The sequence below is a fragment of the Trachinotus anak genome, unplaced genomic scaffold (assembly GCF_046630095.1).
Source record: "Trachinotus anak isolate AG129_WGS33_773 ecotype Australia unplaced genomic scaffold, CSIRO_AGI_Tana_v1 ptg000003l, whole genome shotgun sequence".
Classification (NCBI taxonomy): Eukaryota; Metazoa; Chordata; class Actinopteri; order Carangiformes; family Carangidae; genus Trachinotus; species Trachinotus anak.
The window spans coordinates 13,717,301-13,741,083 of NW_027273854.1; the positions used below are offsets into that span (position 1 = coordinate 13,717,301).

Here is a 23,783-nt window from a genome sequence, read left to right on the forward strand (position 1 = left end):
ACCAGACAGATCGGAGCAGGGAGACTGAGTCTGCAATTCATTTACTGTAAGAGCACCACATGTCTTTGGTGGTGGGATGATTTGTCTATTTCACTTAGCTATGCAAACTTAGCAAAGTTGATCTTGAATGTAAACACCAGTTTACAACATACTGAACATACATGTCAGTGCTGTTAGTCAGGAACTTTGTAATTCAGCATTAGCATTTTGAGTATTTTGTATTTTGTCTTAAGGGAAATATGCTTATATGCTGTCTTGTTAGATGAGAAGACTGATACCAATCTCACATCCAATAAATCCAAAGCTACCACATGCAAGGTTAGCTTAGCTTAGCATAAAATCCACTCACAAAATCACAAAATCCACCTACCAGCATCTCTAAAGCTCACTAGTTATATCCTGTTTGTTTAATCTTCACAAAAACTGAAGTGTAGGACATTAATGTAAGGTCAGAAAGATGTTTGACTCTGACCACCTGACCACTCTAATGAAAAATCGGGTATACATCAAAACCCATTGCTGGCTTATTGACATTGCAACGTTGGGTTTTGCTCACAACTGTAGGTATTTTACATGTCAAGATGGCGTCGGCATGTGACTTTTGGAAGATGTTGGATGTTAGTTACTTAGCAACACAACTTAAAACCAAAAAAATGTCGTCAGTGTTCTACATCAAATTGACGTTGGTATGAGACTTTGTCCTGACAATGACATTGGTAAACGACATTGAAACCTATATTGGTGCCCACAGCGAGACTATTTCTCGGCCAGGATCAGTAACTTCCTGGATTCTCTGCTGGTTGCCTGGCAGCTGGTCCCATGCAGCTAACAAATAAATGAAAAAAAGAAAAAATAATACATTTTGTTAATTTTGGACAGAGCCAGGCCAGATGTTTCCTCCATTTCAAATTACAGAATGTCATTTGAAATGTGCGTCGAAAATGATCGTTTTAACTTCTGAGATGAGGGAAATCAAAACTCTGACACTGATCATTTGTCAACAGTCCAAAACATACAGATAAACCACCCAGCTACAGCGTCTCGATGCAGTCACCTGTCCTGCACTGATGATGATCCTCGCTGCCCCATTACCGTCAGCCCCTCTATTTGCAATGCTCGCACTTCCTCAGCCTTCTGAGTGAGTTTCTGTGTCATTGCTGTGAGTGAGTTGAAAAAACTGTCAAAGATGTGTTCCCATGACAACCTCCATCCAGCATTAGCAGCATGAGGTGTCAGGGAATATCCAAGTGTGTGTGTTATTGCAGAAGAGAGAGAGAGAGAGTGAGAGAAATAGACAGTTGATGTGGGTGGAAGCAATTTCAAGTGAAGCAAATTGAAACTTGGACATAAATGTGAAGTACATGTGTGGGTGAAAGGTGACCACTGATATGGCCAGTGTAAGATTTTTTTTTTTTTTTTTTTTTTACGGCCACAAAGTGAGATGAAATGAATATGTACACAAACTCATATTAATGTGCATTCGCAGGTATTTTCTGTGTTCACGTGTATTGCTTCACAAGTAGCAGATTTCCCTTTAAACACCACCCCGAATGAACTCTAAACAACCTTTTTTAAACTTTCCAAACACCCCACCTTTATTTTATTTCCTCACATGATGAATACATCACTGATGCATTTACATTTATGGAAACTTGCATGCAAAAACTCACATTGGGATAACCTGTGAGCAAGATGAAGCTATGGCGGACAGGCTGTGAAGGACTTCTATGATTGTTGCTATGCCAAACGAATGCTTGAAACCATTATACAATGTCATATTAGGAAATATAATTTGCATTTTTCACAAGTTTTTACACAACTGACTACTGACATGCTGTTTGCCTCACTGAGATTATTATCTTGAGTTCAAATAATTATGAAAACAGCTGGAAAATAGGTCATAGTTAGTGATAATGTGTCCTCTTGTGAAATAAATCATGTTGTGACATGTCTCTGACACCTGTCAGCTCATGGCCTGAAGTAGTCACTCACAGTGTACTCCTGCACCTCCCATCTATCTTCTATCTTCCTATCTTTTTTTTTTTTTTTTGTCATTTTATCTTTTTTTTGTCATTTTCTTCTTCACTGTGGGTGTTGCTTTCAATCTCACTCTCCACTTCCCCTTCTATCTTTTACCTCTCTTATGCAGTCCTCTCTTAGTGTTCCCCCCTGTCTTCATATTTCAGTTACATGGAAGAGCAGAATTTTTTTTCCATATCTGTTGCTCATATACTTTAACATTCAGCCCACAAAAACACCTTGAAAGTATTCTAAGTTTTTTTTCTTTTACACAACTCTTGCAAGACCAAGCACATCTTCAGAGTGGCTATTCTGAGATACTATCTCGCTGAAACTCCAATTTAAAAACCTTCCCTTCAGGGATGTGAACCTGTATTTCATATATGTCAAACTAAATTAATCCTGGCTCTCTCTTTCTTCATCCATGTCTACCTCTTTCTCTCTCCGACACATATGAAATACAGCAGGAAGAATCACGGCTTTTTGGCTTTTACTGGACGCCATACATGTACGCACACACAACTGCACAACTAAAAGACATACAGCAGCGCAGAGGGGGAATTAAATTTACTAATTTATCTGCCAAGGTTGGTTGGCAGTGGTGGCTGCCTGACCTCTGAGAAGCCTTGCAGGAGCATCAGTCTCCTGCATGACAAGTTGAGGTGAAGAACTAGTACATCTTAGCCAAAGGGGAGAATAGCATTTCCAAGTGTGCAAGCATCCCCCTTTTTTTATGTGACACATAAAAAGATTGATGATAGATTGGAAATCAGCACAGCATGGTGTCAGGACTGGTTGTTAGGGTGTTCAGAGCTGAGACTAGTCTGATTTAGTTTTGTGTGGCGTGATGTCCAAAACTATGCAAAACTTAGAAATTAGATTATGTCAGAAATGTGCTAGACTGAAACATGTTTCATATTGGACCCTGGGAACATAAGTATTTGAGTGCAAAATCATACCAAACTCTCTGGACTAACACTCAGGAAACTGGAGGTTATCTCCTTTTCATAACAACACAAGCTCCTTGTACATGACTGTTATTGTTTTGTGGTGGAAACATCACAGTGTTTTGTCCCTTCTGTCTCTCTGTAGGGGCTCGAGTGTTTGCCCATTCCTCCTGTGTCCTGCTGGCATATTGCACAATGTCCTTTTAGTGAAGGAGAGCTGGTTGGGTGTGAAAATGGCAATGTTTGTGAAACGTCTTGTGCACTGAGGTGTAGGGAACACTTCCAACCCTGAGGGACGTTTTACCTTTTTTAGGAATGTAGGGACCATTCACTCACACACTTCTAACCCCAAGCTTCGAATGTGACTGCTCCTCACAATGCTGAAGCAGTGATTTTAGCTTTCTGACAGCATCTTTTCTCTTATTCCTCACAGGAGAAGCTCCAGTCAGTTTGTGCCAAACAGTGCTTCAGTATCCTGCTCTGTCTCATTGAATACCACCTTGACTAAGTACCAGTGTGATGATATCAAAGCCAGTATCACATTTTCAATCAAAAGACGAGGCGTGACCTTTATATTTGGGCTGTGCACTGTGTTGAAACGTGTGTGTTTGTGTGTGCTTGGATCTGTTTCTAGGCAATCGCTGCAGGCTCATTATGTCACTATGCTTGTCCTCCCACAGCTGTAAGCCTTATCACTATCTGGTTGTGTAAACTCGATTTGTCATGGAGGAAAGCTTCCCCTTGAACCCAGATAGAAAACAAACTTTTTTTTATTTTTGGCTAAGGAACATTTTAGGTGCTGATCCAAATGCCTGACAACTCTTTTCTCAAGCCTCAGAATACACAATGTCCCCAATGGTGGTGGAAGTACTCAGAGCCAGTACAACTAATAGGTATCAATAGAACAATGTTAAAGAGTCCCGCATTCAAAATTCTGCTGTAGTAAAAGTAAAGACGGATTAACTGCAAAATGTAGTTAGTGTAAGGTAAAACAACTTGTTCTGCCGAAAACACCACGCTGTGATGTATTATTATGTATGACATTACTAGATTGTTAATATTGAAGTAACAATGTGAAAGTAAGTAGCATTTTACTATTGTAGTTGGTTGAGGTGGAGCTAGTTTATCTATTTATAGATACAGTTAGGTGCATTGCAGTGCTTCCCAACCTAAGGGTCAGGCCACAACCAAATCTAAAGTGTAATGAGATGACTAAAGGAGTCGGTAGGGAGCAGTAATATAAAAAGAAGTTCTGCTGCATAAATTTGTGTTGAGTTCTCAGACTTTTCTTTAGTCTTTGGTGTTTTTTGATGTATTGGATACTTTTACCTCTTTGGGCCTTGAACAGTAATTAACAAAACCATGTGAGAAATGAGGGGTAATCTCTCTCTTAATCAAACTCATAGGTATCTGAAACATGATAAGCAGCCAAGGGGTCACGGACCAAGAAGATTAGCAACCACTGGTTTTAATGTACAAACTTAATCTGATAAATAACTGCAACTGTCAGATCAAACCTTTCAATGTAGTTGAGTACAAAGATCAATATTTACCTCTGAAATGAAGTGGAGTAGAAGTATAAAATAGAATAAAATGGAATTACTTGAGTGAATGTACTTAGATATGTTCCACCACTGGTCTCCTGTATACATAGCCAGTAACATGCAGTGAACTGTTGTCAACAGAGGTTTTCGAGGTCCCTTTTTCTGTCTTTTATCATCTGCTGATGAACAGGACCTTTGGTGAAGGTAGAAAAAGCAGGTTTGTTTGTTCCATGCAGAAATTCTATTAGTTTCTCTCCTCCCCCTCCATCTACATCTCTCTCCATCTTTTTCTGTCTTTGTGTACACTCACACACTTCCACGTTCTCATCCACACCTCTTCTTTCACAGCCTTTGTCTTCCTGCTCTATATGTTTAAAAGGACTCTAGTCTAGATTTAGACCGTCTTAATTAATTCCCATGGTAAAAGATTGTTTTCAACTGCTCAGTCTCAGACGTGGTTCCTGTGAAGTATCAGGCAATGACGTGGGGTGGGAGGGGGGGCTATCTGAAATTTAAATGCCAGATCTGTGGGTGGCAGAAGCTGAAGCGAAACACCTCAATCACTGTGAAGGTGGAGCAGTCCCACTGATGCAACTGAAAGTCAAAGTGTGATGTAAGTTTGCAGAACCGGGTTATCAGCTGGCTCTATTTGCTCTTTGCGTCGGTGTGTTGTGCGGCCACTGACTCTTGACTTTCATTAGCTTGTACATGGTTTGTGCACATGCGAAGGGATACACTCTCACTCACACACAAACACTTGTCTGACAGAAGCGTGCTAATCAGCCGCTTAGCTAAGGTAGATTTGCAGTCCAGAGTATTTGACCAGTCACATCCTTGAGGAGACAGAGAGCTTGAGAGAGTAGCTTTGCTTGGGTATGAATAGCAAGGCTAATCACCCCAGGCCATGGGAACCAGCTAGCTGCAAGGCTAAGAATATGCCGGATTGCTGCTTCGTGTGACAGCCAGAGAGCCGCTCTGCCGGGCAAGACGGTGACCCACACTAGGAGGGGATTGAGGTCAGCTTGACACTTTCTGCCTCCAAAGCTAGCTCAGGCTTATACAAGAGGAATAAGGAGCATTGGAGGTTATTTTAGTGTGTGTACCAGGCAGATGGGTAAAAGAAAGGAGAGAGAGTTGCTCAAGTAGCCTTTTGTGACCTTATAGAAAGAGAACTTTATATAATGGCTGAACAGTCTAAAGCTCAGAGACACACTGTGGACTAAGAACAGCACTTTAACATTGATTGGATTAGTATAAACAACACTACCTTGCTGAAATTGTTTCCTGTGTCTCTGCATTTAGAAACACAGCAGCACTGTATATTAATAATGCATATGCTGTGTTTAAGATATAGTATTTCATATTCATGACAGTATAGTGCTCAGTATAAGGTCATGCCATGAGACTGGTTGGCTGCTGCAATAAAAAGGCTGCATTTCAAGTTAAAACCTGCACAAAATATGATCCTTGAAGTCCCATAAAGTGAATAGTCTCCCTCTTGATGAACCACCAATACCTGCAGTAAGAAAATCATTACACAGTGGTGCTCAGTTCCTTCAGGATCGAAGAAATCCTAACAGCCTCTGACCTTCAATGATCACCTCCCAACTTGAGAAACATGTTGGTTCTAATTGAATCCTGTCATTCTGCACCTGATACTAAGGCACTGCATCTCAACCCTTCTACCCAGTCACTGTCCATAAATTTTTCATTCTGTATTGACTCTCCCTGTCAATATTTCTGATACGTAAAGGGGCTGTTAAAATTCATGAAGGGTACGGGTGTGTAGTAGGTCATAGAGAAGCTGAAATGAGCACCAGTCTCTCAAAGCCTGCAGAAATTCTTTAAAATCAGAGGTGATTTTTTTGCAGCATATCAACTCAGCCTACACAATATTAGGCACCCAGAGCATCATCAATTTATGTCCAGCAGATTTTGTGAAACATGAAATGTTGCTGAAGAATTAATGAGAGACACCTCTTGGCAAAAATCTGGATACTGCTTCTTCTTGTGAGCTTGTGCATGGATCTGAGAAATGACCTGAATTGAAATGACAGAAAGTGGATGGGGAAAAAAACAGCAGAAGAGGAGAAAAAGAAGCCAAGTTTACGGTGGAAACAAGTAGCTCTCCTGCTAGTTTTAGTCTGCTCTGCCACTAACTCATTTGCTTTCTATGATTCATATTCAGCCAATGCAGGTGAGCAAAAAAAAAAAAAAAAAAAGGAAATTAAAATGACTTTTCCGCTCTGCTGTAGAAGATTGTGGATCACGCTGAAACATTATTGCTCACATAATAAGAACTCACTGGTTAATTTGTAAGGGTGATGCTGGTTGTTGGCCGAAGGTCTGACCTGTGAATGTGACGGGTCACTACACACTCGTGGGCGTCAGCAGAGCTATTAACGACCAACTAAGCTCCTCAGTTTAGCAGTGTGCCAGGGTGCTTGTGAAATAATCAACAGCTGGGAGGAGTGGTGGTTTTCTCTCCGACAGCTGCATCTTATTTATTTCTCTCTTTCTCTGTTTCTCTTGGCTTCTATCTTCCATTCTCTCTTCTCCTAATTCTCTCTCACTCTCTCCTTTCTCAAGCAATCTTACCTTTCTCTATTCCCCTTTCACGTATCCTCCATTTTATTTTCAGCTTAATGTCAAAATCTGTGTTACTGTTTCCTGTTTTTCCTTTGTGTCTCTCTTCATACGCTTCTCATTTCCTTTTCAGATGCTATAAACCTTTTAAGGGAAAGCTGCATGCTGCCCCGGCTCTCAAAAAAGCCAATCCTCACCTCACGGAAGTGAACTTGAGGAATGCAGAAGAGAATGGGACACACTTTGCCTACACACTTTCTCTTGTTCTTTCTTTCCTCTCTTTATCACAGCTGTGCTTACTCTAAGGACAGCTTTTACTATTCACCGGTAGCAGTGACAGTGTGAGGTTACAGGAAAATTTGTGGGAATGTGAGGATAATTTTATCAGCCATGAGCAAATTTGTAAAACATCATACAAGCATGAAATGTAAAATGCTGCAAAGCCATAACCATCCATCCAAACAGTACTATACACATTTTACATTTTCAGTGAAATGCCTGTTGATTAATCGCCATAAAGAACATTTGCTTCTGCAGCACTGTGTACTTATTTTCTTTCCTGCAGATAGTCGGCAGTTGCGTGCTGTGTTGACAAGGTAAACATGAGAGGGGAGGCTGGCCGCCACATCAGTAAATGCCACGACCAAGTTGCCCTCTTGATTCTGTCCACATCAGCTGTGATTATGCCAGCACTGATCCAAAATAAGCCTGACCCTTTCAGCCTGTGAGTAACTTCATACCTGAAATACAATGGTGTAAAGAAATACTGAAGGTGAAAAATTTGGAATTTTTAAAGGTGCCCTGTGTTTGCTTTTGCTACATAGCCAGCGTTAGCATTAACAACTGCTTACTTACCAGTCTAGAAGATACGTGAGTACAGCAGCAAAATTCATTCCTTTACTCACTAAGAGCTGTCTCCAGTGGTGGAAAGCAACCCTCATGTTGCCTCTACTGAAGTTAGTATGCTAACCAGTTATCCCTGGCCTGTCACTTTCCGATACCGAGTCACTGTAGCGTCCAGTCTGCTCTAAAGAAGTAGAGCTGCTCAGAGGGTGTGTTATAACCTCTTGTTTTGTGAACACAGTGGTGGCTGAAGCTGTTGTCAAGACTGAAAGTAAACAATAAACAGCTGTTAGTGCTAACACTGGCCATGCATCAATAGCAAAACTTACTAATTCAGCATACTTCCCTCAAATGTTTCTTTGGGAAATTAGAGTACAGTATGTGGCTTGGTGCCCAGAAACATTATTGACATACAGCAACACAAGGTGACATTTGTTTATCTTTTAACACAGAGACAAAAATAGGAATGCTGTAGTCTCAACATGTCAAGCAAAGCCAGTCATTTTTGACAGAGGACTTCACCATTCTGCTGACAGTCACTCCTAATCTAAACACAGATTGTTTTATGTATTCTGAGTGACACTTAGCACAGTGCTAGCATCAGCAAAATGGATTCAAATTTGACTGACTTTTCAGGGTAAATATTGTAAGATATCTTGACAGGGGAAGTAGGCCCTCTCTTACACTCTTTCAAACAACATGCTTGACTAGAGAAATGATTTTTCTCACATTAACTGCTGGCCAAAGCCAGAGATACACAAGCAGTTTCTCACTCGAAGGGAGCACATTCAATAGAGTGTATTCTATCATGCAATAATGCACGTGGATATGTGCTAAGCGATAATAGTAATAAAAGAGGTAGATGCAAAGGGACTGAGTTAATTATTTTTGTGTCCAATATTAACTGCTTTATTGTGATTTACTGCAACATATGATTTTAACTGAATGTAAATTAATAGTATATTTCTGTGCATGCAGTTGTGATAATGTCTGGGGGTGAAGCCTGCATGAAACACAACATAAACATACACACTGTGCTCAGTGTACAGTCAGTCATCTTTAGATCACCATAACTCTTGCCCCTACACATTGCACCCTAAGGTGTCAGAGCGGTGTGTGCTTTATGATGGTCTCAGGGGAGACTGAAAGATTGGATGAACACGCCCCAATACCTTGAAGGTCACCATGTTGGCTTTGTGTAATTGTGAAACAGGCATCAGACTCTACTTGGATACACTCCATATGTATTGAAAAATACAATTCAGATTGAAAAGCGCCTGAATCTTTGGCCACTGTTGTAGCTCAAGACAAAAACAGCAAAACCAACAAATAAGGAGCCTGCTTTCTGTACACGTGGATTGTGTTTGAGTGAGCAGTGTTTATTTATTAATTTTTTTTTTCATCTGCTCTGTACTGTGGGATTTATGCCACCCCTGTCAAAAAGTGCCCTTGCCCTGTGCTTTATGGCACTAATACAAATCAGAGTGCAGAGAGCATAGGGAGTGTAATATGTGTCCACCAGTTCACCTCCAGCCAGCTCATCACTCGCATTTACTACAGGTTCCTGTTGGAGTTTATTGTATATAATAGATGGTATAAATGTAAGGACTGAACATAGAATGACTTTAGCCTAATGATTTTATACTGCATAGAATTATAATTTAATCTATGAAAAAATGTTTAAGTAACTTTGAGCCCTTATGTTGGCAATGAATTTCTAAGTCCAAGGATATTTTCTGACACAGGCTCTAGGAATGCAGCAAGTAACACAAAATAACAAGTTTAATCTAATTTCGACGAAATGTTAATGTAATATGAAAGACTTGCAAAGCCTTTTAGTTTTCCATGTTCTGCCCACTTTTTGCTCAGACTCTTTTCTGTCACAATTAAAAAAAGAAAAAAGAAAACACATTTGTCAAATGCAAATCTTCATTATGTGGGTGTCTACATTTAAGCAGATGGTGATAATGTAATATGTCACAGTAACAGTCACTTTTTTGCTCCACAAAGGTCACAGTGAATTTATATAAATCACTTGCCTCTGGTCCAGCACCTGTATGTTAATGCTTTAACAGCTGTGTTCGCTGTGCCCTGTGCCAAAGCACCGCCATGTCTCCGGTGTCCACCGACCGTGAGTCACCACCTGGATCAATCGTGTTGAGGGTTATTCAGGAAAGGGAGACAGGAAACAGTCCAATACTTGTCCAGCATCCAATCAGACTGACTGTCTGGCACTTACTGACTGTGAAATGACCTAAAACAGGTTTCTGTTGTTGTTAGCTTTGATGGATGATGAAAAGTATTTAATCCAGCAACAGCCTCTTGGCTACTTGGTCTGTCCCCTGCTGGTTCCCCTCTGATGCTCCTAATCCAGCTGAGAAAGCAGATAATTTGCTAAGGTTGAATGAAATAGTCATTCTATCTGAGTATTAGTTAATAGTTCTCTTTTTCTGTTCTGCAAAAGAGTAGTCAAGCTCTATGCAAGTGCTTCCCAGCTCATTTGGTTGCAGCTCAATCAGATGAGCTGTGGTAAACCCTTTATCTGCACCATGCTTTATGTCCCAGCTATGCTCTTATGAAGGGATGATGAACTGGGTGTTATTTAACAATATTAATCATATAAAAGTGGACACTGTTACAGTATTTTTTTCATGTAATTGAACTGTCAGTGTTGGTTGATTTGCACCTCTTCTACCACCTCTGGCAGGAGCTGGATGTTTCAACCATTATGTAGTTTTCTATTTCGGCTGTTTTTTTTCCATTAGTTTTCCATAGTCCATTAGTTAGATAACTATCATCTGTTCACTACTTTTACTGTTTTCCAATAGCTTTGGCTAATTATTTAAACTGTTTAGTTTTCATTCTACATCAGGTGTTAGCTGTTTACTTTTAGGTAATTAACTCAACAGTTTTAGGTATCCCAGATAGAAAAATAAAACTTCCTGCCCAGTGTGCACCCTGAATCCATGGACTGAGTCTGTGTAGATGTAGAAGTATATGGGCGCCATTGTGTGCGCCAGAATTGGTCCCAATGTGGAAGTAGCATCTGACAATCATGCTGTAAATGGGCCATATTTGGGCCATGGAACAAGCATGTGGCCCAAGTATAGGCCAGATGTATCTTGCCATCTGGGATACAGTTTCTGTTTTACTTTACGGTAAAGTTTTCAAATATATCCCCTTGCAGCTGGAGATTTACCCCCTGATGTGCAAGTAACCCTGGTTAAGAATTACTGCACTGTACTAACCTAATGTTATCATTTGTTTTGGTAAGATTTGGTGTTAGCCTCTGTAACCATAACAAATAGGTAGTAATAATGTTGCTTAGCAGGAAATATTTGTACAGTAAAGGCATCTTACTTTATTTTGTAGTGCTCTCACTGGCTTCCATTATTTATTGTGGCCTTTCCAGTCTCAGTAAAGCAGTGCATGCTGTTTGTTTGGGGAGCTGCTGTCAGTCCCGTGTATCAAAACAACACTGTGGTAACACTGTTGCCAAGTGATCACTGGGAAGTGTTGTCCAGAACACTGCAGCGACGACCACATATCACCAGAGATGTCACAAAACTAAAACAAGCAAACCAATAAAACAAAACATAGATAACACACACAGACACTGGCACACATTCACAAATGCCTTAAGCTTTGCAGGGCCTGCCATGCAACACAGAGTATATACAGTGTGAAATGGAAGAAGTTTGTTAGGTTTAAGCCTAAATGAGCGTTAAAACAAAGAGATGTAAATCAAGTTTCTTTCTTTCTTTTTTTTTTTTTTTTTTTGCAGTGGCTTATAAAGGTGGTGCTTAAAGTAGGAATCAGTTATCCAAACATTACTAAACCTTTGTATATAACTTTGTCAGCTATGAATTTCTCCACCATTTATTACCATGACAATAACTATAGTTGTCTCCTGACACAACTTCTTGTTCCAAAGCTGCACAATCACATCTGACTCTGCAAGACTATGAAGGGAAGAGTTGACTGAAGATGCTCCGCAGTATTAAGCCTCGCAAATATCAAAGAGACTGTGGCATGCAGATTTCAAGACTTTGATGGAAAAATATGAGCTTCGCCTGAATTGTAGCCAGTGTATGAAAGTCCTCAGCTGTGAGCTTATGCTTTACTTTAAATGGCCTGACCTGGCCTCTTCCCTCTGCACTCAATTAGAGTGCTATGCTACCACAGGGACCTGCATAGGAGAAGCCAAACAGGCTGCTCTAAATGAATTCATTATGCAAAAACAAAGTTTGAAAGCCCCTTTTTCTCCACGGATCTTGTTATCTTTTGATCATACCACAAACGCGGCAAATTGAACCTCTGACGGTCCATTCAGAGCATGCGTATGTATTTACACCTTACAGCTGATTTACATCTCTATGGCTGCTGGGAGATAGGAAAGTGAGGGGCAACAAACCAGCTCAGTGTTCCTGCACAGATCACTTGAGCTGCACATATTAATTGAGACATTAAACTGCCAGGTTGTGTCTCTGACATCAGAGACAGGCAGCAACCCTCTAATTCTCATTCTGCCTGGTGGTGACACACAACACACACACACACACACACACACGCGATCTGTGTTGACATTCACTGAGTGATTATGGTAAACACTTGTCAGTACATGTTGTGCCCTTCAAATGTGTTGTTACTTCAGCCCCATGTACTCCACCATCCATTACCCATTCATCAAGCGAACATCAATTAAGCACCATATGCCTGACAACGTAATACAAACGCACAAAAACACACATTGATCACTTGCTTTATGATCAATTTCTATCTAATTTCCAATTACAGCAAAGCAGTCCCATCTGCACACTCTATCAGGGCCACGAGCCGCACGGCACAAACATTCCGGTCAAGACCTCGACATTTTAAAACGAAAAGCCACTTCCTTAGATTGAATCGTAAAAAAATGACAGATGGACGTCCGATAGGAAAGGTGCTTTAATCTGGATCAATAAGAAAAGCCACAGGCAGTCAATATGTTGGTGGGCTGTGACTGTTCTCTTGACATTTCTCAAGTACGCGGCAGATAGGACTTCTCTAATAATAATGATTAAATGGTATTCAGGTCAGTCTCATTTGGACATAAAGAGAGGTGTTGTTGAAATACAGATGCCAGACTTTCCTTTTAAGCAGGACTTCACATGATTATTTTTCCCTTTCCTCAGCACAAAACAGGAGTTAATAATTGCTGATTTTTATCACGTGTGCTATCGTGTAGTGCTCCAGCTCTCTGTTAATCTAAAGCTGATAAAAGATAGTCAGCTGCTTTCATTGCTGACCTGGCTGTTTACTTTTCCTTCTCCCATTTTTCCAACCCCTTCATCCACCCATCTGTCCCTCAGTGTTTCCTCGGCTTGAGAATAAGAGCAGATGGAAGGGGAGCGTGCTGCCTGATGCCAGGTGGTCAAGCAACAGACACAGAGTGGGTAGGAGGGGTTGAATGGAGGGAGCGAGAGAGAGAGAGAGAGAGAGAGGAGAAGCCAAAGTGTGCTCCTGCGGTCACGGCACAGCGGTGCAGTCTGCTCTGACCTGTGATAAGACAGCGGTGACCCTTCCCTGAGCTGCCCTGGAAAATGATGTGGATTTTTCCAGATCTTTGACCTTGCTTGCAGTGGATCACCTGATGTTTTTCCTGTGCTTGTCCTCTTTTTTCACTCTTAATTTTTATTCTTTCGTTATCTACCATTAACAGAAAAAGGGCATCTGTTTCTCATAGTTAGCGCTGTAATGAAAAAGTTTCTTTGTCAGCACTCTCCCTTGTCTCATCTTATAAAGTAACAGCATGCGCCATGATGAATAAAACATGAGAGGGATGTCATAGCTAATTCTGACTGCTGGCTTTATCTCTCTGTGATCCAGAGATCAAATGCTTTACTCTGCATTACACTTTTCAATGTAATGCATTGCTTTTACATTAAACATGACAGTGTTTTGTCCAGACTCCTACCTCTGTCTTACTGACAATGTTACAGGAAAATTTTCCACTGCCCACCTCCCCTGCCTGCTCCTCCCCCTGCCCTCCTCCTCTCCTCTTTTTTGGGATCAGCGGATGTCTCTGGAAGGACATCAGATAGCCAGTCAGACAGCTTGAGCGCACAAATACAAACACGCAATATCTGTCAAAACCGACTCCTGTTTGCATCATTAAACCTTTCTTGCTCAATCTCTCTTCTAGGTTACAGTGGCTGCTTTGGTCAACTTAGTATAATGGCTTAAAGTGTTCACTTTGTGTGAATAACAGGTCCTCTTCCTGGGGAGTTTATTTACCCTGTTCTCATGCAGGGAGGTGAGGAAGGCAGGTGGATAACACGGTTCCAGAGGCTGCCAATTGTACACAACCTGGCGATTCAGCTCCTCCCTCTTTCGTACTTTCAACCCTCGCTTCAGGCTTTGGCAGCCTCTTTCTGTGTGGGAGTGTGTGTGTGTGTGTGTGAGAGAGAGAGAGAGAGAGTGTGTGCAAATGTCTGTATGGGTGTGTATGTTAGTTTAGAGGGAAGACCATGCCAGTGCCAGGCCGAGCGATGCAGTGCCCTTTGGAAACAGACAGAACATGTAGCAGCAGGGAGCAGCTTCCACTTATGTACATGGACTTGTTTTGCCAACTGGGCCACTTCCTGTTATTTACCTGAGGGCAGGATGGATATAAACATATTTATGTGTGTGACAATTCTTAATAGAAACGTGATATTATAGGTTTGACATTTGTTTATCATTAAAAAATAATTAATGCCTTGCACAATCAGCTGTTCAGGAGTCTGAGCCCCATTTTAAAGACTCAACAGTGCACATGCCACTGTGTAAAATATGGTAATATATACAAGTAATATATATATATACATATATATTACTCATATTTTTTTTATTCATGCTTTGTGACATTTGTTCCAAAAAGCCTCTCTCGGTGTGTTTGACAGATCAGGCATCCCTCCCAGCATTTCAAATGTTTGATTTTCAGATTCACTATTTACAGAGCTGTTGCCCTATTATGGCTGATACAGTTCACATGCACAATGTCACTGTTTTTTCAGACCTTTGTAACAATTTGCTAATACATGAGACAAATACATTTAACAACTATATCAGAATTGAGACCATACCTGTTGAAGATGAATAGCTGCCCTTCTTTTGTAAGAATACTGGAGAGTATATAGGGCCTGTGTCTGTGCGTCTTCCTCCTGATACAAAAGCTCCTTGAGGACAAACAAAAGAACCACTGTCACTTTTCATTCAGTGTTTTCTCTCTTGTGTTTCTCTTTTTCTCCTTCTCTTCTCTTTTCTCTTCTCTCTCTCTTCTAGACATGTAGTCAAAAGTCATGTTCTCTGCCCACCTGAGCCAGCATGTTTAAAACAAAGTAAACAACAATGCAACAAAACTGTTTTCATCCTGGAGGGAAATACAGACAGAAAAGTAAATGTGAAAAAGCAAATAGCATTAGGAGGTTAGCCAACTAATAAAGCATTTGTACCTAAAACGATTTGATTACATCTCTGTTTGTGAGACGAGGTTTTTCCATGGAAGGGGAAAAATGAGTTGCATCCATTTACCACATGATGTAACGTGATTATCAGTCATTTGAATCAACAGTGCCCTGATTTTAAGAGATTAGTATTCAGCACAGCATCAACATACAGCAACCATTTTCATCTATGATACAGCACAGATTGCTGGGATACTCATGCCAACTAATTAGAGATTGAGAACGAGGGATTAGGATAAAAGAAAGAGTATTTGAGGGGAGATGGGCGGTTGCAGTTATCGTGATGGAAGTGCAGATGGTATAAGGTGAGAAGAGGACAAGATTTACAGGAACATCTCCTCTTTCACAGAAATGAGTCTCTCTGAAAGTCCTGTACATACAGCAGGAGTAGCTGCAGTTTGAGGGAGGATTACATTATGTAATCTCACACCCGGGTGCACCCCAGTTCAAGCGGCCTTGTACTGTTGATGCTGAACATCAGAGCAGTTGGGTAGAAAGGGAGCAAATAGCCTGGTTCCATACCTCTGAATCACCACCCACATCTCAGATTTTGTCCAGTAATACATCTTTTGAGCTGTCGAACACTGGTGTAACTAATACCATTAATAATGACTGCATTCCAATTAGCTGTGCCAGAGCTGGGGCCCTGTTGTGCATGCTGGGTAATGGGAGAACTTATGATTTAAAGGCCTGGTGTTTATCATAATATCAAAGCTTATCATAATATCAAAGCCACATAAACACAGGATCACATTTTAATTTTTTTTTTTAAATTTATTTCACAGTTTTTAATAGTATTTTTGAAACCACTAATAATAACAGAAACAAGCTTTGAACACAACACTGACATAGTAACACGGCAATATATTTGAATGCAGGCCTTTTAATTGTACTGGAGTAATTTCAGACATTTCAACTTTTACTTAAAGTAGCTATTTGTAAATGTTGCTATTGCTACATACCCAACGTTAGCCCAACCAGTCTAGAAGAAATGTTCCAAATTCAACATCAAACTTCATTCGTTTATTCACCAAAAGCTGTCTCCAGCGGTGAAAAAAAACCAATTTGTTTTACCTCTATTTCTATCACTTCTTTTCTTGTACTGAAGTTAGCATGCTAATCAGTTAGCCCCAGCCTAGTTGGACTGTCTCATCATTTTCCGATACAGAGTCACTGTAGCGTATTCTAACCTCTTTTCTTGTAAACACAACGATGGCGAAGCTCTTGGCAAGACTAGTAAGTAAACAGCTTTTAATGCTAACGTTGGCTATGCAGAAATATCTAAACTTACAAATTCTTACTTTAAGAGAGTGAATACTTCTTCTGCCACTGTATGGAATATGAAATTTTATAGGAAACATTGAGAAACCTGGCTCTGTACAATGTCTGTATATTGTACATTCCATATTATCCAAGTCATCACTGTTTTTGACTCCTCAAGCTCCCATCCACTTCTGTTCATTTCTGTACCGGTATATCTGCAGTACCTCAGCAGCTGAGGGTGAACCCAGTTTGGTTTGTGGCTGCTGTTGCATTGCTCACTCTGCTGGATTTGTTTTTATGTAACCACCAGGAATGGAAGGCAAGTGACCAAGGATAAAAATTTATCCTCCTAACAATACCGTCAGAATTTTACTTCCATTTGACTGTTTGTGTGTGTGTGTGTGTGTGTGTGTGTGTGTGTGTGTGTGTCACTACATCATTTATCATCATTGTTTTGTCAATCTTATAAATGTATTCCATATCCGGCTGGGGGTAAGAGCGTATGTAGAGAGTAAAAGTTAACCACCCATCCACACTGCCTCCTCTCTCTATCTAACGCCTGAGGGAGAACAGAAAAACAAACATGTTGAACGACATTTAAGAGGCCATGGATGATTAACTCATCTAACAGCACCATGTTCTCTCTCTCATTGTCAAGTGCCTTTTATTGTGAGGGTCACATTGTCTGTCTAGTTGGCTACACTGATGGTACACATAAGTGTCTGTCCTCAGGGCTGCAAATAGTTACCGGATCTGTCAACTTCCACGGAGATGGAGTGAGAGACGGGGGAAACTGCTTACCTTGGCATAGTAAAGTTAGCTGTTGAAACATTTGGGTAGGTCTGAAATTTAGTTGAGTAGAGTCATATACTGACAGATGTTGGATCAGATTACCTAACCCTCCTTTCTCTAACTTTAGCAGCCAACAGATCACAAATACCTGGCCCCAGAGCAGTTGTTAGGGTTGTTTTCCGCCGCCTGTTTGTGACAGACAGCTGTGCTCAGAGAGGACACCGACTATCCAAGAGGTGGAGCCATCAAGACTGCTTCAACCAATCACAACGAGGGGTGGAGATGTGCTTCTACCCAGCAACAGGCCTAGAGGGTCTCGCATTGCTCGGTTGGACTCAGGTGGGCTGACAGAACAGCCTTAGGTCGGAGAGGAAATCAGTTTGGCCCTGTTTCACCACATCAGTCACTGCACATGTTAAATGGTGTGACATTAGACTCAGGAAAAACAAAAAATAAAAAAACGGGGTCGTTACGAAAAACAACTTCCCTGAATCTATAAAAAGTGCTTTTGGCTTTTGACTGGAGCAGCATTAGTGTATGAAAGTAGATGCTGAATTAGGCTTCAGCTGTTTCAATTAAACTGATGTGTGTTTTGTGTTTGCTGTGTTGACACAGCAAAGAGGGGAAGGAGAAAATGAGGCAGCAAAAGTACATATTGCAATGCATGAGGGACAGTTATTGAAAATGTCAGGAAGGAAAGAGAGAGAGAGGGGTTGTGTTTGCACAAGCACTTTTTCTCTCCAGGAGGCCCTACAGTGCATTTTTAGGAACTTGGCAGATAGACTGGCAGAGTGAGTGAAACATTAACACTCCTCAACCTTTGTGTCTGCCAAAGGAACTACAGCTGGATCCAAGACGAGGAGAGATCTCAGCAGTCTCAAATACGATGTGGGTGTGTATCTCTGTGTGTCTCTGGCTGACCAACTACTGCACAAGTATGCACAAATGAAGGTGTTGAAATCTAGAAATAACCATCTTTATATTTGCTTTCAACATCAGTTTGCCCTGTCTTCACTCACATCCCTTATCAAGAGTCATGGCAACCCACAGCACCCTTTGGTGTAATCTTATCACTGCTTTAGGGTTTCAATTATAACTCTGAACTTTTCCACTGTGCTCACTTTTTGACAGACATTCTCACGTTAAAAGGGGTTTTAATGCAGGCAGAACACTTTGTCCTTGAAAATATGGCTCATATGTTGTGCACACCAGCACATTAACTTCTGGACCATTTGTTTTTGTTGTTGACACCTCTCTTAATGCTGAAACTGTAAATCACTGAGCAAGCGTGACAGCAGCGACATTACCAATCATGCAATAACAGAGATTGCTGAGCACACACTAAGAATATACGATCTACACACTATACATTTTGCAAATTATGTTTTTTTTCTCCCTTTCATGAGATTGCATAATTCCCAGCAATGCAATCACACTTCATCAACACCAAGTTCTTTTTTTAAGGGAGTATCATTAGTCTAAATAGAAACTGCACATTTGAGTCAAGGCAGTACTCAGATCTGTTTTAATGTAGCCACAAAGTTACCTCTTTTCACTTTCTTGCCTCAGCAAAAATGTCAGTACCCTCACACAGTAACTATTACATCAATCAATGGCACTTAGACACACTCTGCTGGAGCAGATACAAACAGGAACACAAGGAGAAGAGGGAGCAGGAGAGGAGCTGTGTTGCTCTTCAGTAGCTTGAGGGTAATGGACATGCCTATGGTGCAAGGAGAAACAAAGAGAAACATTTCCAAAGCTGGCCATGCTTACATTGATTTTCACAGTCTCGATACTTTAAGGCGCTCAGAATGCTTTAATTTCACAATCATATCTTTCAACGCCAGATGTTCATGATTTGTATTGTGACTAAAATTAAGTGTAGCATGGACAAACCATATATGAGACAGACCATGATTTATATTTAAAATATTTTTATTTTTGTCCTCCTTTTGTCATTCCTTTACCTTTTGAACATATATCAATGAAGATTAAGGTTTGGTCAGGTTTAGACCCAAAAACAACTTGATTAGATTGAGAGAAAGATTGTGGTTTGGGTTGAAATTTCTACTTCTCTAAGGTTAGGGACTGACCTTGGTCATGCTTAAAAAAGACAACATTGATTGTTGTTTGGAAACTGACGTTGGGTACCAAAATACAGTGACAAGACGTCTAATGCCAACGTCAATTTGACATATAAAATACCTACATTCTAGTCATGAGCAAAACCCCCCTGCTAAACGTCTGCTAAATGCTATAATGTCAATTAGCCAACACTGGGTTTTGACCATAGACGTCATTCATAGGTTTCTGAAGAGCAGTTTTGAAGCTCAGAGTGGGCTGCTCTGCCGTTGTCATCTTGGCAGTCCCTGACTCAGCCAAACTCCCACCTCCCCCATACAGTTCTTATGAAGGAGGAAATTGGCTATGGAGACCAAAACAATTTTTTGTACCAGGCCGTAAACACTTCTGCTGTAGCTGAGCATTTTAACATGGTAGTCTATAGGGATTGCTTTTGAAGCCAGCCTCAAGTGGTCATTCAAAGAACTGCAGTTTGTGGCACTTCCATATTGGCTTGATTTTTCAGCCTCGCAGGTAGCTGCTTTGTTTTGATGTAAACCTGCTTTTCATAACCAACTAAAAATCAACATTCGTCCGATTGTCTTTAGAGTCCAACATCTTTCTGATGATACATTAATTGGCGGTGCCTGCTGGGAAACAGCACTCCTCTCGATGCTGACTATGTTGCTTTATAATAATGTCACCTTACCTCCTACTTAATATGGTCCTATCATAATTACTACAGCCACTACATAGCTCTGTCACACACATAAACATATCTTGATTTGGGACATTTGCGGAAACCACTGATGCTGTTGTTCTTCTTGGCAGAACAGCCCCCGCCTAATCGTAGTCTGGCGACTGCCTGCGTATGTGGAGGAGGCCCATAACCTGCTACATGCTCCTCAAGCCAACATTGGAGTTAGCAGTGTAATGAACAGGGTAATTGCACATTCCATATTCAAAGGAAAAAATTTGTGGAGAAATTCAGCCACATTATCGCCAACAGTTTTAGACCAAGTGAAATGTGTTACTGTAGCCTCTGATTAATCAGTCAAGTGTCCGGATACAAGTGTTACAAGAAGTCATTGAGTGAAAATATAGAAGAGCAGCTGTGGGCTGTAGTCTAGCCTGTCAAAAAGAAAGCAGAGACAGACAGACTGACTATACAAGAAATAAGAGAAGATTTTAGACAGATATCAGAAGTATTGTGACCTGAGCCTCACAGTTTCCAGTGGCAGTGCTGTGTGTAGCCCAACATTAATTGGACCACAACATTTCTCAACTGAGTGCCGGGGAATCTTTGCCAAACTCGTAAAGCTTTGTGCCTTAATTTATGGAAATGAGAACACTTGTGCCATCCAATTATTTATTTAGGACAAAAGGTTTAGTTTGACTCTCTCAGATGCAAACTTAATATAAACAGCTCTGAAGTTCAGAGTGCTTCTAATCAGGTTGTGATGATGGAAATCGAAGTTACATAATTCCAGTTATAAAAACAGGTCCCGCCCTGTCTAAGGTGTTGCATGATTTCAAAGACTCTATTGTGTGAATGGGGAGGCCAGTGGCTTTTTTCTCCTTATCCAAACACAGCATAGGCCTGAGCTTTAGCTCAATCCTCCACACAGAGAATATTTCAGTGGACAGGATGTGTGGTGGAGGGTCACTTCCTAAAATGCCTCCAAGTACAGACACAGACGTGTCCTTGATTTGTGCCAGCATCAGTTATAAATGTGACCTTAGAATAAGACCACAGAGATATCTGGCACTACAAAGAATAAGGTCAATTTAGTGTTTCTTTAACATGCCTCCTCTTCTTTATTATCTGTCATTACTGACTATTTGAAGATAACAAGGGTAAGATATTAGACTCTCCGAGGGTTCATATGACTCTGGCACTGAAAGTAGCTCTCTAACGCCCAAAGGAGCCAAGGCAAAGTTGGGGCATGCTCAGTGACTTGTTATTAGCATAGTATGTAGTCAGGCCAGTACTTTATGTTGCCCTATAGCAAGATTGTATGCAGCTGACAGTGAAGGTCAGAAATGACTGAAGGATAATGTTGAATCCTGGAGCTACAGCATGTCTGGAAGAGGAGAATAAAATAAGCTCAACTGCATGACACTTCATTATAAACGAGTTCGGTGATGGCACCTCAGGGTTTTAACTCAATAAAATTGGTATTGTATTTGTGTGTTATATAGCTATTTGATTTGAGACATCTGGTACTACTGCCTGCATGCACAGTCCTAGTCTTTTTACAATGCAAAGTAGAAGAATGGAAACATGAGCAGAATTTATGTGAAAGAACCAGTGTCACTGAAGATGGTGAATGCCTGTCTTTGTTACAGGGAAAGAAGAAAGGAGTTTTGGCCATTTGTGCAAGCACAGCCTCATTTACTATTCAGTACATCTCTGTGGTTTATGTAACCAGACGTGCTGATTAAATCTTCTTGTGAATGTGTGGCAAATGGCAGCTTGTTATGAGGGCATGGTAGTCAAATGTAATGTGTGAATTTTTCAGAATAGCAGACAAATTAAAACAGTTTTGCCACAGTGCTAATTAAAAATAAAGTGCATTCGAAGTGTACAGCTTGGTAAATGTAAGTAAATAGACCTGTCAAAAGACTGCTGCAACACCAATAGTTTTTTTTTCCCCCCCTGTCCCTTTCCTCTTTCACAGTGACCAAAACAAGAAGTGCATTGCAGTGGCTGCTTGAGAAACCCTGGCACGGCGGCAGCATCGGAGTTGAGGCCACTCCTCAGGTGCCTTGTTGGCACTTTAACAAAGCAAGAAAATGGCCTCCAATTGCAGCGTGCTGTTTAATGCCTCAAGTACCCCAAGGTATTGATTATATGTTCAGAATTTCTGGAGGACAACAATGACTCAGCATTTTCCCTCACATCTACTGTCCATGTTGGAGCATCTCTGTGCCCATGACAGCATTGAAGAGCAAATAACTAATTTGTTGTGCTCATAAATGTTGACATGTGCAGCTTCCCTTTTGTTCTTTAATACACTTACTGTGGGTGGTTTTTTTGGGTGTTTTTTTTTTTTTTTTTTTACTTAATAGCAATAGTGTTGACGCAGACCTTGTCACAGCACATTGTGCCCCAGCAGGGGATCATCACTGTTCAGTGCAAAGGCTGTTGACACTGCTGTTGTACACTGTGGGAACAAAGTAAATAGGAGATACTTTCTGTAGGGAAAGGATGATAGAAAAGTGTAATAATGTCGGTATTAAGCGCTGCTGTGGGAGCCGTCTTGTTGCACATGCAAACACTTTTGCAGGCTCACACAGGGGAGGCAGCAGCAACACATTGCAGGATTTCTCATCCTTATTTAATGGGGTCGTTAGTGTGTCCTTGGTGGACTGTGATGTAATAAGTGATTTGGCTGGGCTGAGGTGATAAATGAAATAATCTCTGGGATGAATGACATAGTGGACCCATTATGGTACAGGGCAGATTATTTGGACTTCAAGTATCCTCCTGCGTAGGACACTGGGGTGTTGGTATTAAACATCATCAAACATGGCTTTCATCAGCTCGCATTTCTATCATTTGGCATGTGGCACAGTGTGTCTGTGTGTGTGTGTGTGTGTGTGTGTGTGTGTGTGTCTGCGTGCATGTAAAGAGATGAATTAAATTGGCTGAAAGCAGCTGTTGGATGGGTGTGTAGGTTGACATTTTCTGTCTCTTTTAAGCAACGAACACTATTTGGATGTTGTTTTTCAGAGACAGCCTTATGTAATCTGTTGTTTTTACACTCCTGAAATCATCCACATGAAATATATTCACATGTAGCTCTGCTATTCTCATGAAAAACATGAGGAATGAATAGATTTTTCTTCTCTCTGCATGAATTATTTCTCCTTGAGCCTGTTGCTGTGAGAGTGTCTGTGATGTTCAGCCCAACCATTCAGCTGGACCCCTAAAGCCCTATGGAAAAAGATTTGTTTGATGTGACCCTTCACAAGGTAATATGAGGTAATACCGAGGCTACCCTAAGTGTTATTGACAGTCTCTTCCTTTCACCAGAATGAAAAGGCGAATCCTTCATTCGAGCACAATGTGTCACTCATAGAGTACCACTGTATCTATAGAAACCATGACTATCAAAACCTCATGTCACTTACACAAGAACATTATTTGTACAAATTAAGTGGTGAATCATCTTATATGACACATGTTCATGCTGTACGATACATTGATAGTGCTGCTGATTTGGATTATGATA

General features: G+C 40.8%; 1 long non-coding RNA gene across 1 annotated transcript; it reads left to right on the forward strand.

Annotated features, from left to right (window-relative positions):
* Nucleotides 1–4,957: 4,957 nt before the first annotated feature.
* LOC139618198 (uncharacterized) lies at nucleotides 4,958–22,539 on the forward strand. The gene is made up of 3 exons (XR_011689701.1): nucleotides 4,958–5,526; nucleotides 7,230–7,820; nucleotides 22,227–22,539. It is a non-coding gene; the product is annotated as an uncharacterized lncRNA (long non-coding RNA).
* Nucleotides 22,540–23,783: the final 1,244 nt, after the last annotated feature.